Consider the following 27,926-nt stretch of genomic DNA (forward strand, 5'->3'; position numbering starts at 1 on the left):
AGTACTGCGAATTAGGAAAATCTTTCTAAAAAGCAACCTGGGAATAGAGCTTTTAATCCCACTTTGGGGAAGAAAAAAGAGAGATTTTTTAAAACTATTTTTTATATCTGTGCTACTTATTGTGAAAAAACCAGATACAAGTCAAATGCCCCAAATAGAGAGATTAAGTCATCATGGTAACATCAATACATTAATATGGTAGAATATTGAATTGCTTATAAAAATAATAAATCTATGAACAACGTGTGTTAATGGAAATGAAAAAAATAGAAATTTAAATGGTATGAAAATAACTTCTTGATATGAATATGTAAACATTATATCTGTACAATAATAAAGATTTTTAAAAGAAAGCAAGCAGAATCTTGTAAATGGTGGATATTTTACGATAAAGGCATTCTTTGTGCTTTTTGTTGATCTGTTTAGAAACTTTTTGCTTGGATCAACTCTAAGTTTGGTTAAATACACATAAAACCACAATATATACAGTTTTCAATGAATTTTCCCAGATAATCAACTATGAAATTTGGCAGATGACATATCTCACAATTCTCTATCCTCCTCCAACCCATCCCCATTCTAGAACTCCTAGGAACAGCTGAAATTTAGAATGGAAATTCCTACCATTTAGTTATTGTGGTGGATTCTGTAGTACACTGCCTACCTAGATCTCCCCTCTAGGACTGAGGCACTCATTCCCCTACCTGTTTGAGAGTTGGTTGACAGCTCTCAGATGAATGTCTCTCCAAGAATTGCTCTCCCTCAACTGAAGAAATTTGCCTTGCCCAAGGTCATGCTCCTTTCCTTGGGGGCAGCAACTCCTAATGACTGGCCAGTGATGGAGGGGAGGATAATACAGGCCAGACTTCCTTGCCTCAAGGATGGGCACCCTATGGAGCCTTTGTTGCAACTGCATCACTGTTTACTCCTCCCTCTGTTCAACCTACCACCAAGAGAGACCAACACTGAGCCCTCAATATGGCACCATTCTTCCAGGAGACCATCCAGCAACTTGTTGGCAAGTTGATTATACTGGAACGGGCAGCGATTAATTTTGACTGGAATAAATATATATTTGGGGTATGGGTTTGCCTTTCCTGCCCTTAGGGCCTCAGCCAGCACGACTATCTGAGGGCATACAGAGTGTTTGATCCACCAACACGGAATCCTATAATATTTTTATTGGACCCAGGAACCCAATTCAAACAGAGAAGGTGCAACATGACACATGATCAAGGGATCCAAACTTTCTATTTTATATCACACTACACAGAAGCTGTCAACTTGACAGAGTGATAAAATAGCCTTTTAAAAGTGCAACTGCAGTACTACTTTGGGGGTAATACCCTGCAAAGATGGAGTGACATCTTCCAAGATGCAGCATATACCATAAATCAACAATTATTATATGTGACTGTGTTCTCAGTCGGTATAATGCATGGTTCTGGAATCCAAGGGAAGGAAATAGGAGAGGCTCTGGGCTCTGCTTACCATCACTCACAGCGACCAACTGTGGTATTTACACTTCCTGTCCCAGCAACCCTGGACTCTGTGTTTAGAGGCCCTGGTGATTGGGTGGGTAATTCTTTGCCCAATTTTGATGGTAAATGGAGCAGCCTGAGAAGGGCATGGTAACCAGAGGCCCACCAGGTAAGACACATACACAACAGCACCGAGGGTGAGGGAAATAAAAATGGATTGTAGAGCAGGGAGACAATGAGTATCAGTTGCAACCTTCAAAGCAGGAACAGTACCAGGGGCTGTAGTTTGTTCCACTAACCTTCCTCTTGTAGGTTTCCCCATGAAAATAGACCAACCAGAATCCTGGAGGAGCTGTTGCCGGAACTTATTATAGTGAAACTGAGTGTATCCAGTGCAAATGGTTGGCTGTAATGGATGCTATGGTATGTCACTCAGATCCTCCTTTCTGAATTGAGGCAATCATTCCCTCAGCTGCTAGTAATATTGGCAGCTGATGGCTCTCAGACAGGTCTCTCCTCTGATATTGTCCTCAGCTGAAGAGAGTCACCTTGCCCAAGCTCATAGGCAGCCCACATCTAATGACTGGTCCCTGCCCAAGTATGAAGGCCCAGTTCTCTTTGATACAAGGCAGGACAGAGTTCCCCACAGGATTGGCGGGCAGACCTTTGTTGTGACCACTCTGCAATTCAACTCATCCTTCTATGCAATCCTACTTCCTTCACTTCTTTGCTGGTATTGAATCCCTGGGCACTCTCCAGAAAACTTCCTGCATGCAAATATCCATCTCAGAGTCGGTTTCTGGGGGACTCAGTATGCAACAGTTAGTTGTTTGGTTTTTTTTTTTAACAGAAAAGACTATAACACACAAGGCTTTGTGTGATTATCATATAGACATTAAGAATCCCTGGGTGATCTATGTCTGGAAAGTACATTTACCTCACCAGCAACACTGACACTATTTCCTCGCCTTTGGAGACTTTGTTTTCCTGGGGCTCCATTGCATGTGCAGAATACTAGAAGCAATCAAGAAATCTTTCGGTTCCACTTCTGTCTAAAGGTCATTTCCTTTCTCCTTCAGCTCTCTGGCGTGTCAGACTCCGAGCTTCTCTATCCCATCCTTCCAGGAAGCCACTGGTCCCATTAGCTGGCATTTGTCTCCCTCCACCCACAGTCAAATAAGTTCTAGATGCTGACATAGTTGTGGGAATTTCTACAGTGTCACCAGGAGGAGGGGAACTTAAGTTCCTCTGGCTGGCAGTCACCATCATGTTTCTCTGTTTCTTTCCTTTGCCCCCATGGCTTTTCTCTCTTGATCAGAGAGTTAAGTCACTTACTTACTCCACGTTATCTTCAAGTCCCTCTGCCTGCTGTGATTCAACACCTTTTTATAGTAAATCTCCACATTACACTTTCCAATTTTATTATTATTATTGTATTATTACACTTTAAAAGTTCTGAATGACAAAGCTACAAATGAAAACTAAGCCTTTTCCTTCCTTCCTTCCTTCCTTCCTCCCTCCCTCCTTTCAGTAAATTTCTTGGATACCAACTGTGAGTCATCTCTTAAGTGAAGCTAGGCAATACTTAACTTTATTTAAGGTTATTAAATGTGATATTAGGGACACAACCATTCCTTCTTGAGATGGCCCTAGGGGCCAAACTTAGCAGTAGATTGCAGGTCTGTCTGAATCTTGCAGCACATCCCACTGGGACAACAACACAGAGCTCATGCCCTTGGATGGAAAGTATATTAACAGCATTCTCTTTGTGTAGGAAGACCTCCAAGTTTTGTAAAGGCCCACCATATTTAGTTTAGTAAAGTGAAATGCCCCTACCCAGTAGATTTCTATTAATCAGCCAGTCCTCAAAGGCCAACTGGAGAGGGAGGCTGGAAATCATAACCCAGCCCCATTCCAAGTTACTGCTTTAAGACATGAGGCCCTCTTGTATACTTTTAAATCAAGAGCCACATAAAATTGGACCTTCTCCATCCTCACATTGCTGTTGACCTTAGTCCTGAAGTCTGGACACACTTCTCAACTTTTCTACAACCTCCACGTTTCTGATCTCGCAATCATTCTTCATATGTAGCCTTGACTCTCCCTCAGGACAGAGCATGGGGTCAGCAGAGGGAACTACTGCTCCTCTTCACCACATTATCTCAAAGTACTGTCTTTTCAAATGGAGAAATATATAGAAGGTAGCCAAAAATTGTGACTTTTGATATGCTTACTCCTCTGGTTACAGAATCTTTCTTGTATTTTGTTCATCTTTGGCATCATTTCTTTGACTTTGACTTCAAACTTTTGTTCTGCTCATGAGTCAGGATTCAGGCTCCCTCATACTGGGACAAATCAAAGAAAGCTGAAAGAAGGAAGATAAATTGCACCATAGAACCCTGGAAATTTCTGAAATTAAAGGCACCAAGTGCCTCTGAAGATGGGAATATGGGGTGTGGGTGGAAAGAAAAGATTGCTTGAAAGTCTTTATAACTATCAGTTAGATCCCCAGATTCATCCCAAAAGCACAGCCAAGTGACTACCTAGAAGAAGCTAGGTGGTTTATTCTCTTGAGAGTCTGGGTGAAAGGCTCTTGGCTTGGTGCACTAGATGTAGTGAAAGATGGGGGATTAAATAGAAGTCTCTGTAAGGAATGATGAGCTCCCCTTACCCCCACCCTCCAGCCTTTTTCCCCTGATACTTTCCCAGAAGGCTAGAAGCCAGGTTCATAAACTCTCCTGCAAAAGGATTTCTTTGACTAACTGACTAGCCAGCCTAAGAGAAAGTAACTACAAATAATGCCATTTGGAGGTCCTTCCCACCGTCCCACCCCCAAATGTGACACTACTGTGAAGGCCAACAGTCCAGTACGCTCTCCCATCCACAGAGGGGGCATTTAAGTGCCTCACTCTTAAATACGAATAGACAGCCATTTATGAAAAATCAAAAATGTAAATACAAACAAAAAGAGTTCAGAGGGACATGATGATGCGGGAAATAAAAGAAAACATCAAGCACTAAAATGAATGCCCTTAGAGAAGTAAGAGAAAATGCTGCATCCATGAAATAAGAACAGGATGCCATTTAAAAACAAAGCAAAACAAAAACAGGGACAGGAGGGAAGGGACAATCAGGGAACCAGAAAGAGCTTTAGAAAATAAAAATATGATGGCAGATTAAAAAATTCAATAGAAGAGTTAGAAGACAAAGAAAATCTCCCAGAAAAAAAAGAAAGATAAGAAGAAAATTAAATCAGTTCAAGTGATCCAACAACTGAACCAAGGGTTCTAGAGTGAGCAGAGAAAATGGAGGGTAGGGAATTACTAAAATAAAAATATACATGATAATTTCTCAAAACTGAAGGAAATGTGTTTTCAGATTGAAACGGCCCATGGTGTTGAGGTTCATTTTGCAGAGTGGATGAGAAAAGACCCTAATCTAAGGTGCATCATCATGAAATTTCAGAATGTTAGGAAGAAAAGGAAGATCTCAAAACCCTCCAGAGAGGAGGAAAAACACCCTCAAGCCCCACAGGAGGTACCTAGTGTCAAAATTCTCAATAGCAATATGGAAAGCGAGAAGACAAAGAAGCAAAGTTTTTAAAATTCTGAGGGAAAATTATTTTCAACCTAGAATTCTATACCCAAACTATCATTTAATGTGCTGCTAAAATAAAGGCATTTCAAACATGCCAGTCCTAAAAAAAATTTACCTTTCATGAACTTTTTCTCAGGAAGCTATTGCAGGATGAGTTCCACCAAACCAAGTGAGCAAACCAAGAGGAAAATATGAGTTCTAGGAAACAGGAGACCGAACAAAAGAGAGACTTAGAAGGAATTCCCAAAATGATGAAAAAGGGAAGTTGCAGGAGGACGGCTGGGCAGCTGGCCTAGAGAGCAACCAGTCCAGACCGGAGCTGGACAATGAAAAGCTCCAGGATGACATCCAGAAGAGACGTCTGTGAGAAAACAAACAAAACTGATAGAGTGAGAGATTTATAATTCTGTCAGAGGGCTTGGGCAGAAATTAGTGATTGCTCTATGGAAACAGAAGTTTAAAAAAGACAATTATTAACCTAAGGGAAAACAAAATGATTATATAAGATACAAAGTGAACAGCAAGCAGCTCACCTGTGAACAATATTTCCATAAGCATAATAATGTAAACACTGAAAATGGGTCGAATCAAAATTGTGATATAATTACAATAGGAGGATAGTTATAGGTGAAGGGTGTGTGTTGTAGAGGGTACTATAAGAAAACAAAATTCTACCCTCCATAATAGGGAAGCAGGAGATAATACCTAAACTGAAAAAGTATTATCTCCTGATTTCCTATTATGGAGGGTAGAAAAAGTCAAGGGGAAAAAATTACAAATAAGCACCAGAAGAAATAGCTAAAAGATGTGATTATAGTTGGCTCCGTAGAGTGGAAATCAGAGGTGGGGAGGAGTGAGCAAAAGGACTGTCATTTTGTTTTGTTGCTTTTGGTAAAAGCCTTGTGTTTGACTTCTTATACTATGTGCTCATATACCTGATTTTTAAAAAGACTAAAGCAAAAAGAAGTGAGTTAGGGAGGAAATAAGGGAGAAGAGAAAATTAGGGTAGAAAAAATAAGATGAAGTCAGAAGTAATATTAGATCCAGTACACACCATTGCTAAAGATAGGCTGAAAATTGGGTTCTGAGCTTTTTAGCAGCCAACACAAAGTGGAAATGTAATCATTTATACAGTTTCACAATGTCCAAGAGATAAAAACAAACTACTTAGTCAGGAGAAATATATCTATTCCTGGTACTGAGATCTGAGAGACAGTTTTCCCATCTGTCCTCCTAAAGAGGACACCATGTGACATAGTGAACCACATCCTCATCAACTTGCCTAAAGCAGATGCAATAAGTTTATAGAGCTCTCTCTTATCATATCTCTCAACATGGTTCGATGGCAAAATGCCAATGCAAAGTTCAGTAAAAGCAACTCTGCAAGAAGATAAAAATCTCTTTACTTCAGAGAGACAATAAAGCATAGTGGCTAGTGTGTGGGCCTGGCTTCCAAATCTGTTCTTAAAATAGTTACTCAACTACTCTGCACTCAGTTTTCTCATCTATAAAATGGGCCTAAATATGATCATCTCCTAGGATTTTGTGAGGATTAAATAAGTGTATGCACGTGAAGTACTTAAAGCAATGCCTGGCATATATAAGCACTCAAAAAAAAAAAAAGCTATTATTCAGAGAGGTTTTTTTTTTTTTTTAATGGATCTTATATGTTAAGACCACAGTAAACAAAGCAGTGTGGTATTGGTGAAGAGATAGATAGATAGATCAATGGAGATGTACAGGGAAATAGATCCACACAAGCATGGCCAACTGATCTTCGACAAAGCTGCAAAATAATTCAGTGGAGGAAAGAAAGTCTTTTCAACAAATGGTACTAGGGCAATTGGACATCCACAGGCAAAGAAATGAACTTTAACTGACACCTCACACCTTTTACAAAAATAGCTCAAAATGGATCATAGATTTAAATGTAAAATGTCAAACTATACAACTTTTAGATGAAAACAAAGGAGAAGATCTTTGGAATTTAGGACTAGGTGAAGAGCTCTTAGATGTGACACTCAAAGCATAATCCATAAGAGAAAATTTGATAAATTGGACTCATCAAACTTTAAAAGCTTCTGTCCTGCAAAACATCCTCGTAAGAGAACGAAAAAAAAGATACAAACTGGGAGAAAGTGTTTGCAAACCAAAAAGTACTACAAAAAGTATTGCAAACCAAACATCTGCAAAGGACCATAATGAACTCTCAAAAATCAGCAGTAAAAAACAAACAATCCAATTAGAAAATGGGCAAAAGACATGAAGAGACATTTCTGTAAAGATGATATACAGATGGCAAATAGAAATATGTTCAACATTATTAGCCATATGGAAATGTAAATTAAAACCACAATTAGACATCATTATACATCTATAAGAATGTCTAAAATAAAAATAGTGACAAAACCAAATGCTGAGAGAGCAGTTGGTTCTATTATGTATTGCTGGTAGCAATATTAAACGGTACAGCTACTCTGCAAAATAGTTTGGCAATTTCTTAAAAAACTAAACATACACTTACCACATGACCCAGTAATCACACCCCTAGGCATTTATCCAGAGAAATGAAAATTTAAGTCCACACAGAAACATATACAGGAATGTTTATTGTAGTTTTATTTGTAATAGGCTAAAATTGGAAACAACCCAAATATCCTTCAATGGGTGAATAGTTAAGCTATAATATGTCCATATCATGGAAAATTACTCAGCAATAAAAAGAAACAAACTATTGATACATGCAACAACTTGGATGGATCTCAAAAGAATTATGCTGAGTGAAAAGAAGCCAATCTCAGAAGGTTGCATACTGTATGATTCCATTTCCATAACATTCTCAAAATAATAAAATTACAGAGATGGAGGACAGATTAGTGGTTCTAGGGATTTGGGCTGGGGGACGGGAGGAGCATAGAGGGTGACAATAAAGGGGTAGGATGAGGGATCTTTGTGGTGATAGAATAGTTCTATATCTTCATTGTGATTGCGGTTACATTAATCTACACATATGATGAAATTGCATAGAACTATACACACACATACATAAACACACACTCTCTCTCTCACACACACACACACACACACACACACACACGAGGGCATGTAGAACTGGTGAACTCTGAATCTGAATACAGTCTATTGATTGTACCCAGGTCAATTTCCTGGATTTGATATTATACTATAGTTATGTAAGATGTTACCACTGAGGGAAACTGGGTGAAGGGTACACTAGATCTCGCTGTACTATGTTTGCAATTTCCTCTGAATTTATAATTATTTCAAAAGAAAGTTTAAAAAAATAGACACTATGAAAATATTAGGTAAATCCTACTTCAAAGTCTTTCTAATTTGGGGATTAAAGTTATCTTTATTTAGCAAAATCTTTCTTTATAGATTGTATAAAATGATAATTTAAACATCTGAAGAGTTGGTGGAAATTGTAGAAATTCATCTGAGTATAGGGCTTCTTTCAAAAAATAGTGAAGGCAAGGAGCCGGGTGTGTGTGTGTGTGTGTGTGTGTGTGTGTGTGTAGAAAGAGAGGTGCTGAAGGCAAGTAGCACATTTCCAAATGTCCTTACAGAATGGCACTTATTTCATAGACCAGTGTCTGGCCTTCAGCTTTTTAGTTCAAAAACCTGATTTTCTTGCCGACTGAGCATGGATTCTCATTAACTGAGCTCATAAGACTGATATGCCATACATGACAATCTGAGCCACATGCAGATACACAAGGAAAGCCAAGTTTCTTTCTGTTCTTTAAATACCTTACTTTGAACTCCAAACCCACATCCTACAACCTGGAGGAATATCAGCCTAACCAATTCTTTGCAAAGGCATCACTGGTCCGATTACTGCCCAGATATCAACTTTCATAGTCTGAAGGGTACTCCTAGGAATAGTGACTGCAAGCTTTTTATGATGCTTGGGATTCAGAGAGTCTTTAGGGCCTAGGATCCAGCCTCCCAGGCACTCCATACAATTTTGTCTTCTGTCTTACATCTTCTCAGGCTCTGATATATCCCCCTCCCCAACCTCTGGGAAACTCCTAGAGAAGCCTCTTACTTCCCTAAGATCCCTTCTCCCCGTGTCCTCCAGATACCCAGCATCAAATGATCAATCAGCTTTGCTTTTCCAGAAGGTGGGAAAACCCACTAACTTGAAGCTGCTTCTACTTTTGGTCCTACCAAAATCCCTATGGTAAAGAATTATAAAGGCTTACTACCTTCAAAATGTGGGGGGAAATATAGGGAGAACAGAATAAAATTAATACTTCAACAAATCATTCTACTAAAATACATCGAACCAGAAAAGCCACTTTATTAATTTGCAGTGAGCAATGAATGTCACAACAGGTCACATACACGTGGCTAGCCATTTCTCCCCTCTTTAAAGTAGACATTCAAGATTCTAATTAGACTGTTTTTTGGTGAGCCTGGAAGCAGAACTAGAGGTATTAGAATAATTCAACATTTAAAGGGGACAGCCTGTCTTAGCCTGATGTATCAATCCCACAACAGGGATACTCAAGTCATGCTAAGGGAGCTGCAAACACTGGAAGTTCGTTGACTATAATCCCCTGGATCCATGTTCACTTTGAGAATGTTCTTGCCAGTGTAGTTGCAATAGTCAGAGGCATTTGGCTGGGACTTTGTCTCCCAGGAGAGCACTTGGATGAACACCACCAACGTTTGTCCTAGAGACTGTCCTTTTTCTATGCTTCCACAAACTCTTCCATCAAATAACAGCCCAGTCCTTCTGACCTATGACGCATGTCTCTTCTGGATGATTTTGCATAGATCTGTTCCAATCAATTGCATAGGGCTTTCAAACTGAATTCTCAAAGAGCCATATAATTTCTTTGTTCTTGGGTTAGCCTTCCTATACCCACCACATCCTGATACTGGTATATATAAAACTAATTATATTAGAAGATCTTCAATGTGGGATTCTAAATATCAGACGCATCTAAACAAAAGTATTATCTTAAATAATGTAAAAGTAATTATACATTTAAAATGACATCATTGCAGTGCCCGACTCAGCATGGCGGCCACGCACATCCAGTGTGCCGGCGAGGGCAGTGGGGAGCCGGGGAAGTCATGGCCTTGGGAATGTCCTCTGATGAAAAAGAACCTGCAGGCTTATCAAATAATTTTCGTGTGGAACGTTGGTGTGCTGAAAAGCAGTTCTGTGTGCTTTTCCCCCTTGGTGTGGATCAGCAGTGCTGAGGCGGCAGGCGTGATACAGAAGTGTGAGCAGAGACCACTGGGAATCCCCGAACTCCAGGGAAACTAAAGGTGACAGCAAGCCTAGTGAAGAGGACAGGAGTTGGGGGCCTGTGGCGGTGGCGGCAGAAAGGCGCCCGAAGGCATCAGCGTCCCATCTGCAGTGGCGGCAGCCCAGCAGGTGTCCCTCATCTCCCTGATCCTGGCTCCAGCTGGGTGGTCAGGGGAGCTGCAAGGTCTTCTGGGCGAGCAGAGCCCACAGTCCTGAGCTGTTCTTCGCTGTATTTGGGTCATCTCCCCCCACCCAAGGGGAGAAATCTAGATGAGGTTTAAGAATTAGGGCTTTAAGAACGTGGATCTCATAGTTGAAACCTTGGAACACGTGTTTTCAGCACAAGGCGTTAAAGTGGATTTAACGCCTTTTCAAGGAGGGTGTCTCCATGGGGGCAGAACTAGAGAATAAATGGATCTTGAATAAACTGAAAAAAAAAAATGACATCATTGCAACCATTGAAGAATAGTTAATTGTTTCATACAGCATGAATGATGATGGGTGAAATCTGCTGGATGCAAATGATCCAATAATAATGTATCACTGAAGTCAGATTTTTAAGGTTGAGTGTACACTGTTAAGTATGGAGTGGACTCACTGTAAAAGATCCTGAGTATTTATGTTTGGGTGGGTAATAATACCTTTCTGGATTATTGTATGTGTGCTATGTTGAGATATCTAATCCTCAGACATATCATAATCTAGTATAGGACAGGCAAGTCCATGGCATTTTCTCCCACTCTTTGCAGAGAAATAATGAATGTCTTAGTGAAAGTATTGTACTCTGAATTTGCAAAGTGCTTAAAAGCAACCTTTTTGGTAATTCCTCACCTATATATGTGCACATCAAGAATTATTATCTTATTTTTTATTTTATAGGAGAATAAGAAAATACAGTTAATAATAATAGTAATAATAATAATAGATTTCACAGTCATTTTTCCTATAAAAAGTTTAACAAGTTACATCACCCATGGCAGCAAGAATAAAACTGAGACTGAGCCTGCTCCTTCAAACTCTGTTTAGTTACTTTGTATTCTCTAGTATCCTCTACTTGTCTTATTTCTCTTTTCTTTTTTTTTTTTTTTTTTTTAATTATTTATTTATTTATTTAATTTATTTATGGCTGTGTTGGGTCGTCGTTTCTGCGCGAGGGCCTTCTCCAGTTGCGGCAAGTGGGGGCCACTCTTCATCTATTTCTCTTTTCAATCATTTTTTTCTTCTCTAGTTTTCTTAAAATGGCACAAGCAGGGTACTCATCGTTACTAATAAGATCTTCCCAATCTTAATTCATTATGTCCAGTAAAGCCAGAGAAAACACTAGCCAAGTAGCCACGTGAATGGTTTTGTAATAGCTTTCTCTATCAAGATAAATGGATAGGGACTTCCCTGGTGGTGCAGTGGTTAAGAATCTGCCTGCCAATGCAAGGGACACGGGTTTGAGCCCTGGTCCGGGAAGATCCCACATGCCGCGGAGCAACTAAGCCTGTGCACCACAACTACTGAGCCTGCACTCTGGAGCCCCCGAGCCACAACTACTGAGCCCGCGTGCCACAACTACTGAAGCCCGCGCGCCTAGAGCCCATGCTCCACAACGAGAAGCCACCGCAACGTGAAGCCCACACACCGCAACGAAGAGTAGCCCCCGCTCGCCCCAACTAGAGAAAGCCCGCGCACAGCAACAAAGACCCAACAAAGCCATAAATAAATAAATAAATTTATTTTTTAAAAAAAGATAAATGGATATGCTATACCATCTTAGGACTTCTGAAGTAATTCCAGTATAATTTTAGGATTCCAAAGCAGTATATGAGAAAACAAAGGTTTTTAAAGTTCATGTCAACTGGTTTGGGAGTAAAACTTAGCATAATGTTTCTATCAAGTTGTGCTGTTTTATTTTTATTTGATTCCTTGACTATTTATGAAGCACATGAATGTTTATGAAATACATGAATATATTTACTTTGAGATTTGCTTTCCTCCAGCTCATGCATAACAACCTTATTTTTATTTATGTAAACTTGAAATAATAATAATAAGCTAGGGCCTCCCTGGTGGCGCAGTGGTTGAGAATCTGCCTGCCAGTGCAGGGGACACGGGTTCGAGCCCTGGTCTGGGAAGATCCCACATGCCGCGGAGCAACTGGGCCCGTGAGCCACAATTACTGAGCCTGCGCGTCTGGAGCCTGTGCTCCATAACAAGAGAGGCCACGATAGTGAGAGGCCCGCACACCGCGATGAAGAGTGGCCCCTGCTCGCCGCAACTAGAGAAAGCCCTCGCACAGAAACGAAGACCCAACACAGCTAAAAATAAATAAATAAATTTATAAAAATTAAAAAAAATAATAATAATAATAATAATAATGCTAGTTGTGTTCAGTTCTGCCCTTTGAGATGAAGAGATGCAGTCATAGCCCCAGAGGGCAGTCATATGGTGTCCACTGCCTCTCAGCATGATAACAAGTAAAGACTGTGCTCAGAATCTGTTCAGATGACCATTTCACCCAAGACACATTTTTGTTAAAGACAGAACACCAGGCATTAGAGGACCATGAGGCTTAGAATTTACATGTTTTGTTTTGCTAAGACAAAAAAAAAAAAAAAAAGACCTAGTCCCGTGTCACCTACTGACTCCATCCTACTGCAATTGGAGCATCAGGACAGAACCTGTTCTCGTCCTCATGGCCAGACCTCCAGCCTTGCACACACTCTGTGAAACTCATCTGGCAAGAAGGATCCAAGGGCGCAGGAGAGTGTGCCCTTGGATCCTGTTGCCTACGTGTTGTATGAGGTGGCAAGAACATCTCTTTTGGTTTGGTTTTCACTGCCGGAAATTATAAAATCAGATTACTGCACATAATGGGGCTTATTCTAAGAGGCTAGAGTGAGATTTAGAAGCCTTTCAGTCCACTTAGCAAAATGCTTACAGTTCCCATTTCATTGTGGATGAAACAATAATAAATATTGAGCAAAGGAAGTTAATCCCCATCCGAAGGATTTTATTCAGTTAAACAACAAAAGTTGTGCAGATCCCAGGCAATGAATTTCATATTAAAATTCACAGCAACCCATAGGCACATTTCATTAAAAGCCATAGACATTGTAATGTATCTTTTTCAGTACTGATTCTGTCATGAGTCTAATTGAAAAACAGTAATCACGAACATCAGGGTTGGGTTTTTTTTAAATCAGTATTTTTCTTTTAGCAACATAGCAGATCTAGGACTGACAGGGACCTATCACGTAATGTTGTCTACATAGTAGTACCAGAACATTTTTCTATACCAAAATTTAACGTTGTATAGCAAGTATCTTCTTTTTTTAAACATTTTTTAAATTTATTTTTGGCTGTGTTGGGTCTTTGTTGCAGTGCGCTGGCTTCTCATTGCGGTGGCTTCTCTTGTTGTGGAGCATGGGCTCTAGACACGAGGGCTTCAGTGTTGCAGCACACGGGCTTCAGTAGCTGTGGCTGGCAGGCTCTAGAGCACAGGCCCAGTAGCTGTGGAGCACAGGCTTAGTTGCTCCGCGGCATGCGGGCTCTTCCTGGACCAGGGATCGAACCCATGCCCCCTGCATTGGCAGGTGGATTCTTAACCACTGCGCCACCAGGGCAGTCCTATAGCAAGTATCTTCTAGAGAAATCTTTTTATTTGATCTTTTAACCAATATAGGCTGGGTGTGAGGGAAAGTAAAGTTATTACACAGTCTTATACTTAGTATTTTTATACTTTGCTTGACATTTGACTATTTTTAACATATTTGTGGCTTATAATAGGAATTTATTTATGTTTTTGGTTACATATGTCATATATGCCTATCAATATGATATGGGTGTATCTATGTGATATGTATTCCCTGTGGTGTGGTGGTAAGTCAGCCCTTCAAATAGTCCTGATTTATTGCCTTTGTGAATTTCCTTGCTGTAAATACTCCTACCGTGGCCAATTTCAAGCTACCAATATGATGATAATGAATGTGGAGTTTGGAAGAGGTGTGAACATTTGGCTCCAGCACACCACTGTATCTATACGTGTGTGTGTGTGTGTGTGTGTGTGTATGCATGTAAATATACATACAGATAATGTGTACACACACACACACCTGTGTGTATAGGTATGTATACACCACACAAACACATATACATCTACACACACAACTGAGAGGGCTATGGAGTAGTGAGGAAGACTGAAACCAGTGCAATCCCACTTCTACCACTCACTAGTTATTTGAACTTGGACGAATCACTTAACTCTTCTGTGTCTGTTTTCTCTTTTGCATAAAGAACATAATAATAGTACTATTAGGGAACCATTGACTGAAACCACCCGCCTTGGCCAGGCACGATAATAACCGCTTGCATGAGTTGTCTCACAACAGGAGGTCCCGATAAGGAACATGGTGCTGCCACCAAAAACTAACCAGGATAATTTGGGAGGGGCCAAAAGGAGGGAGGAGACGCCAGCCCACCATATATCTTGCCAACCTTTTTGAAACACTCACACTGGAAACCATCTTGACTGAGGAAGGGCCTTGAACTGGAGCAAATATGGGCACGGGCAAGATGACTGGCCAGAGACAACCCAGAAAGCTAACCCCATTACCATAAAACCTGAGACTGTGAGCCCCATGGCAAAGCAGTTCTCCTGGGTTCCCTTACCCTGCTGCTCTCTGACTGCCCGGGCACCCCTTCCCAATAAAGTCTCTTGCTTTGTCAGCATGTGTGTCTCCTCAGACAATTCATTTCCAAGTGTTAGACAAGAGCCCACTCTCGGGCCCTGGAACGGGTCCCCCTTCCGGGAAGAGTACCACTTAATAGACATGTTGTAAAGGTTAAATAAATTAACATATGTCAAGTGCTAACAACAGTAACACTTAAGAGCTATATATCAGCTATAATAATTGTTGTTGCTATTAACATTATTATCTATAAATAACTGTGTGGGGACTTCTCTGGTGGTGCAGTGGTTAAGAATCCACCTGCCAATGCAGGGGACACGGGTTCGAGCCCTGGTCCGGGAAGATCCCACATGCCGCGGAACAACTAAGCTCATGCGCCACAGCTACTGAGCCTGTGCTCTAGAGCTCGCGAGCCACAACTACTGAGCCCACATGCCACAACTACTGAAGCCTGCATGCCTAGAGCCTGTGCTCCACAACAAGAGAAGCCACTGCAGTGAGAAGCCAGCGCACGGCAACAAAGAGTAGCCTCCGCTCAATGCAACTAGAGAAAGCCCGCACACAGCAATGAAGACCCAGTGCAGCCAAAAAATAAATAATTTTTAAAAATAAATAAATAAATAAATAACCGTGTGTATATATAGTAATTTGCCAGGATCTTGCCCACCAAAAGCAGCTGATGCTCCACCTTCCTCTCCTCTACTCCCCAATCTCCGCCCCATCTCTCCCCTCCTTCCATTTGCAGGTTCAGGTGAGCCTTGTAGGGACTAAGTTCTTTCCCAGTCAGAATCAGCAAATCTTTAGACCTGAGGCAGGAGCTGTTCTGTTACCAAGTCTCAAGTTGTCTGTCTTACCTACTTGTCCCTCTCTTACAGTGCCCGGAGAGCTCCCCTTACTGGAGCATTACCCTGGATACTTAGCTACCTACCTTCATTCCCCAGAGTCTTTGAGTTCAGCAGTTGCCTCTCCTCTATTGGCTTCTGACCAGTGGCTTGCCTGATCCTTGCTCTGAATGAGAACCTGGATCTCTGGACCTTGACTGCTGGGTTCTAATCTCATGACTTTGCTATAGTTTGGAATCCTGACTGATGATCTTGTTCTGGACCGTCCCCAATTCCTATCCATTTTGCACTTACAATTCACTTGATCTGGGATATCTATAACTATGATGGCCATTCAACCTGGGTTTTCCAGATAGTGTCAATTGTAAATATTTTGTCCTTTAGACACTAGTGTTTTGGTATATAAAGTATATTTCCCAGAGAATTTTTGATGCCAGAAAGAACTATAAAATCCCATAGGCAAAATATGTCCTTTTTTTTTTTTAATTCAGAAAATATAATCAGGGTTTATCTAACCTTTTAATAAGTTCCCATACTCAAGTGACCACCAGTCTTAATGCCCAGTTGCAAACCACGGTCCAGGTTCTATATATTACTCTATCACGCAGTACTATATTACATGGTGGAGGTGATTTGGAAAGAAGGCACAGTTAAAAGGAGGACCCAAAAAACCTCCTTGCCCCAGGTTTCAAATAATGGCTGGAATGTCACACATTCTATTCTCATTTTAAAAAATGATTTACTCCATCTGTGTGTACGTATTGTAATCATCTGATATTTACAGTCATTTGAATAGAATGAAGACAAACAACTTGATTGCGTGTTTTCTTCCATTCCACCTCTTAGTGACCACGTGTGTATCAGCAGCTATCTCTTAAGATGGCCTGCCCTGGTAAGCTCCTCCCTAAATTGAAAAGTGAATAAATTTCGCAAAATCTAAAATCAGTGATTTGCACTCAGTTACCCCACTCTATTTCCAACATATTCAATCTCTGCTGGCAGCTTTTCTGCCTCACCAGCCATTCAAAAGTGAATTCTTAAAAATATTCCCTCTGAGAAAACGTCAAATTCCGCTAGAGCTCTAAACAACAATTATTTTTCTAAATCGATGTCTTCTATTGAAATATAGTAATTATATTATCATTTGGTAGTTGTGGTGTATATGGGTTGCATGGGTGGTGGTGGTTGTGTGTGAGGGGCAGGAATGGAGTAGGAAGGGGAGGGTCAGAGTTCAAACCCTTTTTATTCTTTAGAAATTTCCACACAAGCAACCCTTGGGTCCCTCTCGTTTTAGAACTGACTCACTCTAGCAGTTTAAATAAAATTCATTCTTTTCTACCTAATCCCCTTTATTAAGAGAGAAAAAAAAAAAGCGTAGGATTAGATAGAGAATTTAGCTAAGTCAGGAGGCGTGGATTTTAAACCAGCTTTCTCACTAACTCTCTTGATGGATCCCCAGGAGGTCCATTCTGTCCATAGACAGAATTCAGGGTGTCTGTGAATTTAAAAGGGGAAAAAAATTACATCATTATTTTCATCGATGTCTAATTGAAATTTAGCATTTCCTTGAAGAGCTCTCCCAATTCTGCCCTATCTTTCACTTCCTCCCATTTGTAGGCTTAAATTGGCCATGTAGTCCTTTGATTATTAATGTAGACAAGAAACCACAGAGTGTTAGCAGTACTTATGAGTTTTCACCACGAGAAGTCAGACATTTTCTTATTGCTTTTGCATTTGTTGCAGATATCTCAAGATATGATATCTATTCATCACGATTTCAAAATTATGGTACTTAATAGACTTGCTGCTACGTCTTATAATTTAACATGTTAAAAAAGAAGCACATATATTACTATATCATATATTTGTTTTTTAATATTCTGATAACTATATTTTGATAGAATTGGTTTCCTTTGGATTCTTACGTATTTTTAAAACATCTTTATTGAGATATAATACATATAACATAAAATTCACCCATTTAAAGTGCACAATTCAAAGGCTTTAATATAATCACAGAATTATGCAACCATCACTATAATCTAAGTTTAGAATATTTTCATCACCACAAGAAGAAACTTGTACTCAATAGCAGTCACTGCCTACTCTTTTCCTCTCTATCCCTCAGCCCTTGGCAACCACTAATGTATTTTCTGTCTTTATAAATTTGCCTATTCTGGACCTTTCATATAAATGGGATCATACAATATGAGTCTTTTGTGACTGGCTTCTCTCACTTAGCATGTTTTTAAGGTTCACCCAAGTTGTATCATGTACCAGGACTTCATTTCTTTTTATTGCCATCTAATATTTCATTGCATGGCTATACCATATTTTGTTTATTCATATTGATGGACATTTAGGTTGTTTCCACTTTTCAGCTATCATGAATAATAGCTGAAATGCTATGAGCATTCATGTGCAAATGTTTGTGTAGATATATGCTATGTTTTCATTTCTAATGGGTTTATACCTAGGAGTGGAATTGCTGGGTCGTATGGCAACTCTGTGTTTAACCTTTTGAAGAATTGCCAGACTGTTTTCCAAAGTGGTTGCACCATTTTATATCATCACGAGCAGTGTTTGAGGGTTCCAATTTCTCAATATCGTCTCCAACTTGTTATTGCATGGCTTTCTGATTACAGCCATCCTAGCGGGTATGAAGTGTTATCTCATTGTGGTTTTGCTTTGCATTTCCCTAATGGTTAATGATGCTGAGCACTTTTTCACATGGTTATGGGCCATGGGTCATGGTATGTCTTCTTTGGAGAAATGCCTATTCAAATCTTTTGCCCATTCTTTAATTGGATCACTTGTCTTTAATTATTGAGCTGCAAGAGTTCTTTATTCTGGATACAAGTCCCTTATCAGATCTAATTTTTCTTCAGAAAAAAAATGGCAGAAGAAAAGAACAGACATGCTTAGAAAAATCCAGACCTTGGTGTCATTGTTTGATTATCCCTGTACATGAACCAATAAATCCTCCTAATTGTTTAAAAAAAAAAAAAGTTAGATTCTAAAATTAGATCATGGTGATGGTTTTACAACTCTGTAAATGTACTAAAACTGTACATACCTTAAATAGATGAATTTTATGGCATATGAATTATATTTCAATAAAGATGTTTTTAAAAAGACAAAAGAGGGGCTTCCCTGGTGGCGCAGTGGTTAAGAATCCACCTGCCAATGCAGGGGACACGGGTTTGAGCCCTAATCCGGGAAGATCCCACATGCTGCGGAGCAACTAAGCCCGTGTGCCACAACTACTGAGCCTACACTCTAGAGCCCGCAAGCCACAACTACTGAGCCCGCGTGCCACAACTGCTGAAGCCCGTGCGCCACAACTGCTGAAGCCCGTGCGCCTAGAGCCCGTGCTCCACAACAAGAGAAGCCACCGCAGTGAGAAGCCCGCACACTGCAACAAAGAGTAGCCCCCGCTCCCCGCAACTAGAGAAAGCCCGCACGCAACAATGAAGACCCAATGCAGCCAAAAATAAATATAAATAAAATAAATAAATTTAAAATAAAATAAAATAAAATAAAAAGACAAAAGAAACCATTGCCTAATCTACAGTCATAAGGTTTACTTTTATGTCTTCTTCTAAGAATTGTATTGTTTTGGCTCTTACGTTTAGGATTTTGATCCATTTTGAGTTAATTTTTGTACATGATATAAGGAAGGGGTCCATCTTCATGTACTGTACATTATTTTATGTTCTTAAAAACATTATTCTGAGAGGGAATCCACAGGCTTCACCAGTCTGACAAGGTGGTCCATGTTACAGAAAAAGGGAGGAATCCTTGATCTAGAAATTGGACTATACCCTTACTTCCCTGGGTCTCAGTTTCCTTCCCTGTAAAATTCATGGGTGGGATTGAATTGGGAAGCCCCTTCCAGTTCTGTGGTGCTCTTTACTATGCATACGTTATGGGTGGAAATCAATGATTCTTTTCTTAAGAAAATACCTATGTATGACACCAGCTGCTTTATTTAAAAGGAAGCCATTGTTTGGCAGTCGAGGCAGGGCTCAGCCAGAGCTCTGGAAAGTGTTTTAAGGGGTAGAGGTGACACGATAGGGTAAGGAAATGTTTTCTATTGAAAAGCAGTCAATTGCCTTCAACAAGTTGCCAACAAACTGGGAAAAGACTTTTTTTCCTCTGGTTTCAGCTGAATGCCAGCTTTTGGAAGGTAAATAGAGTGGGCTAGATGAAAGGGTTACAAACATCCCCAAATGAGGGAGGGAATTTTTTTGTACAAAGTGAGCAGGAGGAGAGATGCCATACATGCAGCTGAGGCACCATCAGTGAAGTCATCAAAGGGGAAGAAAAATCAGGAAAATACAATCAGATCTTTGCTTTTACAATTGTAAAGGGACTTTTACAATTTTACGATTGTTCCTCTATATTCTTTACCTTTAAAAAAATTTTTTAAACATGGTACGGAGGGTCTTCATATTTATTGTTTGGGTCTCTTTCAAAATTAAATGATTATAAGTCATTTGCATTTTTAAAAGCTTTAGCATCAAATTCTTTTTTAAAAAATAAATTTATTTATTTTATTTATTTATTTTTGGCTGCACTGGGTCTTCGTTGCTGCGTGCAGGCTTTCTCTAGTTGCGACAAGCGGGGTCTGCTCTTCATTGCAGTGCGTGGGCTTCTCATTGCAGTGGCTTCTCTTGTTGCGGAGCAAGGGCTCTAGGCGCGCTGGCCTCAGTAGTTGTGACACACAGGCTCAGTAGTTGTGGCTGGTGGGCTCTAGAGTGCAGGCTCAGTAGTTGTGGCACATGGGCTTAGTTGCTCTGTGGCATGTGGGATCTTCCCAGACCAGGGCTCGAACCCATGTCCCCTGAATTGGCAGGCAGATTCTTAACCACTGCGCCACCAGGGAAGCCCCAGCATCAAATTCTTTAAGCTATTTGATCATTGTCTACATGCATTGTAATTTTTCCTGGAATCTATTTCTACACAGTGGAACTACAGATCATAATAATTATAAAAGGAAAGCAAAATGTTTGCAAAAAGTTGCATTAAATATGGCGTTTTTAAAAGACTACAGGATGCTCAAGCTGTACAAGTTTGATAATATTAAATATTTAGCAGGGTGTATATTTATGTGCCTAATAGTAAGTCTGGGATTTTATCACCTGTGTATATAATAAAGTGTCTATTTAAAAAAAAAAGATCAAAATTTGCCTGTTGGTGAGTTTGTAATTAGATAACAGAGTGAAACCACCTAGCTTATGACCAGAAAGCATGTGGAATTGTATCTTTGCCACTGTATTAAGTAATATTATGGACTGAATTGTGTCCCAACAAAGTCCATGTGTTGCTTTGCTGTATACTTGAAACTAACACAACATTGTAAATCAACTATACTTCAGTTTAAAAAAATCCATGCGTTGAAAAAAATAAATAAAATACTATGGGATATTTGCAGAAGGGCTAACATAGTCTCCTGAAATATGTAAGCTACTACCCTGATGCATAGAACACGCTAAATTCTCTGTTTCTGCAAATTTTGCAAGTCTTTTTTTTTAATTAATTTTTTATTGGGGTATAGTTGTTTTACAATGTTGTATTAGTTTTTGCTGTACGGCAAAGTGAATCAGCTATACGTATACATATATCCCCTCTTTTCTGGACTTCCTTCCAAATTTTGCAAGTCTTGTGTTGATATCCATTTAAATGAACAGTAAACCTTAATCAAGGAGGGGAAAATAATCCTTAGGGGCTTGAATGTCAGGACTTCCACTTTTCCTCTTCCCAGCACCTTTTCCTCAGGCTCTTCCCCCTTCCAAGAAGGACCGACTGACAATGTGGGGAAAAAGAGTGTGGGCAGAGAGGAAGCAGGGTCAGAGCTCAAGAGCCCTGCCAGTTAGTCAAAGGTCAGCACGGAAGGGACTGTTTGTGAGAGGACGAGGAAGCTGACTTCTCTTGAGCCAGCTGAACTAGATGGCAGCCAGTCTCTATCTCCTCGCTGGGCTGGAGTCGAGTCCCCACGGTTTTATGGGGCCCCATAAAGACAAAAATGCTCTGTAGAACAGGGTCTAGCTTCACCTTTTTAGGTGAACAGGCCAGGTTTCAGCCGGGGGTCAAGGGAGAGAGGACAGAGAGGACCAAACTGGTATGTGCTGCTTCAGAAACTTACAGGCTTATTTGGAAAGACTGAAACTAAATAAAGACTTCTTATTAGCATAGAACTAGAGTTGTGAAATCTAGTCAAAGGGTTGTATGCAAGGATGCTGGGGTTTTATACATATTCTGATGGGGAAAAACAGTGAAAAACAACATTCTAATTAGGGGAGAAAACTATTGTTTTTCATAAATTTATAACATTTCTCATGCCAACAATTTTCTTTTGACACTAGAACACAGGAATGATGCTCCCAAGTTTTTGCCCCCCTCCTCAAATTGAAAAGGGAAGTAAAATTCTTTTCTCAGAAATAAAATGCACATTTAAAAAAAAAAAAGAGCATTAAACTAACATTAGATGACTTATTCTAAACGATGTTCCCCTTTAATTGGACTTTTCTTCAGATTTTCTAAGAGGAAAAGTTGACATCTAACTCCATGTGTTAGTTTCTGTTTTTCCTTTGAAATTTTTTTCTCACATTTACTTTCTGGTGGGAGTAGTATTTTATTGTTCTGTGAAAATCCAATTGCAATCCATCAGTTATTATTATCAGTTATTAGACATTTATGTTCAGAACTGATGGACCTTTTTGCTCTTTCTGCATTTAGATGATCTCAGCTTATTTTCTGGAAATGTGCATTGAACCAGAAGTGATATCCTATCCCCCCTGAGGACAAATCTTTCCTAAATGCCTGTCTAGCTCACTGTGTTTTTCACAGAAGGGAGAATCCTGAGGACTGAGTCCAACGGGGAGGAATATTGCCCAAGATGGCCTGAGACAACATAGCTGGATGGCGAGTCCCAATTTTCATCATCTTAGTTGCAAAGAGACAAGGTCATGGCACAGAAGACAACCTTCTGCATTTGAGAGCCAGGCAAACGCAGAGAAGCAAGTAATAAAGCTGAAACCAGGGGAGTGAAGGTCTTAACAGAGCTAGGCGGATGGAGAGGGTCAAGGGAAGGGTTTTGGTTCTGAAGCCACAAACCGGAAGCAGGTGCCAGAGTGGCCTTTTATGTCAGCTGTTGAGAGCGGTTCTGCTGCCCGGAGGAGCCACCCAGCACTCCAGGCTAAACACTGCAAAGCAACAGATATATCAGATCTATTTTTATTCTCTCTTTTATATACTTTATTTTCATCTCAGTACTCTATGGTTTTTTTATCCTTTCATTCTTCCTTCTGTGGGTTCCTGTTTTGTTTTTGTTTTTAATTTTACAGTTTTATTTACTTTTTTATACAGCAGGTTCTTATTAGTCATCAATTTTATACACATCAGTGTATACATGTCAATCCCAATCTCCCAGTTCATCACACCCCCCCACCCCCCTCCCGCCACTTCCCCCCCTTGGTGTCCATACGTTTGTTCTCTACATCTGTGTCTCTATTTCTGCCCTGCAAACCGGTTTGTGGGTTCCTGTTTTTAAACTCCATTCTCTACAGCTCTAGGCTCCTTTTCGGACTTTTAAATTTTGTTTTCTTTAAGAGTGTTGTAAAAACTAGCACTTTTGCTGTTTTTGTTTTTGTTTTTTTTTTCTTTGTTCATGTAGTCTGATCTGGAAACCAGGACTTTATGTTGGCCTGGATTTCTCAGGTCTCTAATCAACTCTGTGGAAAGTGGAATGGCTTGGCAACAGGCATAATAATAATAATTAAAAATAACAGTGAGCACAGAACTAAGAAATGAGATTCAAAAATAAGAAGGAAAGTGACATAGGCTTTCATCTGAAAATATCTATTCTGGCCAACAGAGAAGCACCCTTACAAATCAGTTAATTACATCTCTCTATGTGGAGAAAAGCAAAACCATAGGGAAATTCTACCTTCAAGTGTAAAGTCTGCTTTGTGTATTACCTTCTGGTGAAATTCCCAAACCTTTGAAAACCCAAGATGAAAACAATGGCTGCCACTAGAAAGACTTCCAAGGATACTTTTAAAACAGAGTAGGTTTGTTTTTCTGGTACAACAACTTCAGAGAAGTTCTCACTTAAATCCATGCATGGTCATTTTATATCTCCCATTTATGCACTCTTGTTTGCTGAACTTAAGTCTAGTGAACGAGTTATTTTAAAAAATACTTTTTGAAATTACCCCCACCCTAAACAGCAGGACTGCTGTGTGTATACAAATGCTCTGGAAAGGCACAAGTCAGGTATTGGGTGTAGGCACAGGACAAACCGCATGGTCTGCCTTGGCAGCCCTGTCCTCACCTGCAGGCTGCCCACACACACACTGTCTTCCAAACGGTGCTCCTCTGATGCCAGTTGGCTGACTGAGCTACTGTGGGAGGGAGCCTATGGGAGGGGAGGGTGGAGGGGATGTGGATAAAAATTTTATAAACTCAACTTCAAGCTGAAAACTTGATTTACCCTTTCAGCCCAATTCACATTGGAAGTCCCATCTTTTCTTAAAAATCTTGGACACTGAAGAGTTAAAAGGGTATGGAAGCTGGTGTAGCCTGGGGCTGTCATCCAAGGCCAGCAGCAGGAAGGGTTTGGCTCTGGCTAGGCTACAGACAGGCCATCTGGATACAGGGAAGGCCTAGAATGCCAGAAGCAGCTTTTCTTTTTTGGTGTTCGGCTTCATTAAGTTCAGCCTGGGGAGAGTCTCTTTGGTTTAAGACCCAAACTGAGAGTCTTCTTTGAACAGGGATTTGATATTTTGAATTTTATATAAAACAAACACCCACTACATATACTCTTTTGGCAAAGAAGGTCATGAAAAGCAATGTCCTCGATTAAACATATTTTAAAAAGGATGTAGACCAGATTCACTAGACTTATAAATATATAGAAGCTATGTGTAGTCTTTAAATAACTTTGCTAGGAATAGATAAATCTGGGTAGGTTATCTGAGAAAAAAAAATTCTGTTTTTTTATATAGTACCGCTCCGTGACTCTTATGAAGAATTCTTTCATTGTTTTTCCTATAGTTCACTTGGAAAAGCAGTTTCACCACACTGAAATTGCTTTTAGGTCTTTAAAAATTATTTTCTTTCTTCATTTTTATTTTCTATTTAATTATATAACATTTGGCATAATGTTAACGTGGGCCAATTGTAATTCCTTTCACAGGAAATTTTTCTTTACTAAAATTGCGAAAAACAAAACTCTGCAGGGAAATTATAGCAACTTCCTACTCTATATCACTCATGAACATACACTCCGTTTGGAAACCACCCTCTTTAAGAGATATGATCTATTCTTCCCTAGCTATAGCAGTCTGTGTTGGATTTGTATGTGTTAGTCTTAACAATGAAAGGAAAAGGTGAATGTAAATTCACTTGGACAAAACAAAGCAGGAAAGAGAATATTATCCTTAAGAGAGTTCTTACCTTAAGGAAAAGAAAATGCACGTATCTTTCTGGGTGGGGAAGGTGAAGGGGGGAAAGGGTGGGTGGGGATTTTTTCTCTCCAAGGCATTAATTGCCACCTAGCAGCAGAGGAGGGAATTGCACACATAACTTTGGACTTCAATTCTAGAAAATATTGGTTTTAAAGGGCACATTACTTTTATTATGATCTAAGGAATTACTAGCCTACTGGTAGACTAGGGATTGACTTTTTTTCTCTCTTGTAGTGAGGAAAGAAAAAGAACTATAACAAGTGAAAAATTTTGCCTTATTTATAAGAATGCTCTTTCCATCCTAAAATGTCTCTATTCTTCTGTTTCTCAATGGTTACCCTTGCCACCTCAGCAACAGGCCAAAGGAAAAGAAATTCTGAAGCCACTCTGACACTAAAAAAAGGCTGGCTTTGGCCCATTAAAGGAAGAAATGCCTGTTTTTAATATAGAAAGTAGTTTTCCAAACAATCTCAGAATTATTTCTATGAAAAAGATCAGAATATATTTTATTTTGCTAGGGCAATAAGACGCCATCTATTTTGAAAATTAAAAGACTTTTTTTTATAAAGGATGAAATAATTTCCAGATCAAATGATTATTCAAATGTGTTAAAGAAGGGCGTCCTTATTTCAAACTTCACCAACCATGTTTTTATTTTTGTAGCAGTCAGTCATACTGAATGCCAAAGTTTTAAAGGAGAGTCTCTATAATTGTGTTTCATAGATCTTGGCAGCTAAATAAAAATACCTAAAAATTTTCAAAAGAGATTAAAGCAAAATTAAACAGTTAAGAGGGCTTCAAAAGCTAACAAGTTGAAAAACCTCTCGGCTTTACTCTTGGCTAAAAGTGTATCTTATTTAAGGTGTTAGATATGGGGGGAGGGAGTGGCTCACTGTATACTTCCAATTTGTCACTTTTTATCCAAATAAATAACAGGCATTGCCACTATATTGATTATATGAGCGTATTATCACTAAGGCAGTCAGCAACATTTTGGAAGGCAAATGCTGTTTTTAAAAGTAATAATAATAGTAGGTAATATTTACTGATTATTTACCATGTGCCAGGCAGTGTGCTAAGCACTTTAAATGAGAAATTCATTTATCACAATAATCATAAAAGATACTGGTTAATATGATCTCGATTTTACAGGTTTAAGCAACAAGAACAACAACAACAAAACAAAGGTTCAGAGAGGTGAAATAAGTCATCGGAAGTCTCAGAGCTTGTAAGTAGCTAGGCTTAAATACAAACCCATTTCTGTCTTAAAAGTGGAATGCCCCAGCTTTCAGTTCTTGGAATTCTTTCCTATCCACTCTCACTCCAATCTCATGGCTCTGAATAAATCTACAATCATGACCCCCAATTTTGGATCTCCACCCTGGACCTCTCCACTAAACTCCAACTCATATGCCAACTTACTACTCCATATCTCCATTAGAATGTCTAAGAGACATCCCAAACTTGAAATATACAAAACCATATCCATCATCTTTCCCGCCAAACCTGCTCCTCCCATCTCTCCTTTGTCACATTTCATTGCAACTTTTTTCTTCCATTTGCTCAGGCCAAAAACATTAGCCATTTTGAAACTTCTCTTTCTCTTACATGTCACATCCAATCCATTAGCAAAGCACTGTTGGCTCTGTCTTCAAAATATACCCAGAATCCAACTACTTCCTACAATCTCACCATTACAACTCTGGTCCAAGCCATTGTCATCTCTCACTTAGATTACTGTAGGCTTGATCTTGTTAACCTCCTTGGCCCCCTATAGTCTGTTCTCAACACAGTGTCAGGATAATCTTTTAAAAAGTCAGTCCTGTAATGTCTCTGTTCAAAACCCTCTAGTAGCTTTCTATCTCACTCAGAGTCAAAGTCCTTATTGTGGCCTAAAGGCCCTATATTATCTGCAGCCCCCAAACCACTTCTTCTCTGATTTCATCCCATACCACCCTTCCTCAGGAATTTTTGTCTGTTTTGTTTACTGAGGTATTCTCAGCATCTTAGTAATAATGCTTGGCATATAGTAAGGTAATCAACAAATATTTGTTGAATTAAAGAGAACTATCTGACTCTAAAACCTTTCCTTTTCATCATTCCCTTCTATGAATATATTGGTGGCTTTGTGAGTTGAAGGTGATCGGCTGGATTATTCACAGTGGCTCTTGTATCAGAGCCCCACTTGTAGACGGATAGAAAAAACATTTTGATCTCTTGGGGTTTTAATGGCTTTAGGCTCCTTTAAGCATGATTTAAAGATTTGGCTCAGGGTACGTCCTGATTCTTAACCAGCAGTTGCAAAATTGATCAGTAAGGGTATTTTGCAGAAAGAATAGGCCAGAAAAGTGGCACTACTCTGTTTAAAGACCATTGTTAGTCACTTCAGGAGTTTTTAGAATTAAATAAAAATAAATTCGAATAAGAGCCAAGTTGAAACTTTCCTATGCACATGTGACATTTATTGTTACTCAACTATCTAGATGACATTCTGTAATAATTTCTTAATTTCTGGAAAAAAAAAAGCATTTCTCAACAACTCAAGCATGCCAATGGCTTTTGTACAGGCCTGTCTT

This window comes from Balaenoptera borealis, assembly GCF_965194805.1.
Source record: "Balaenoptera borealis genome assembly, chromosome: 11".
NCBI lineage: Eukaryota > Metazoa > Chordata > Mammalia > Artiodactyla > Balaenopteridae > Balaenoptera > Balaenoptera borealis.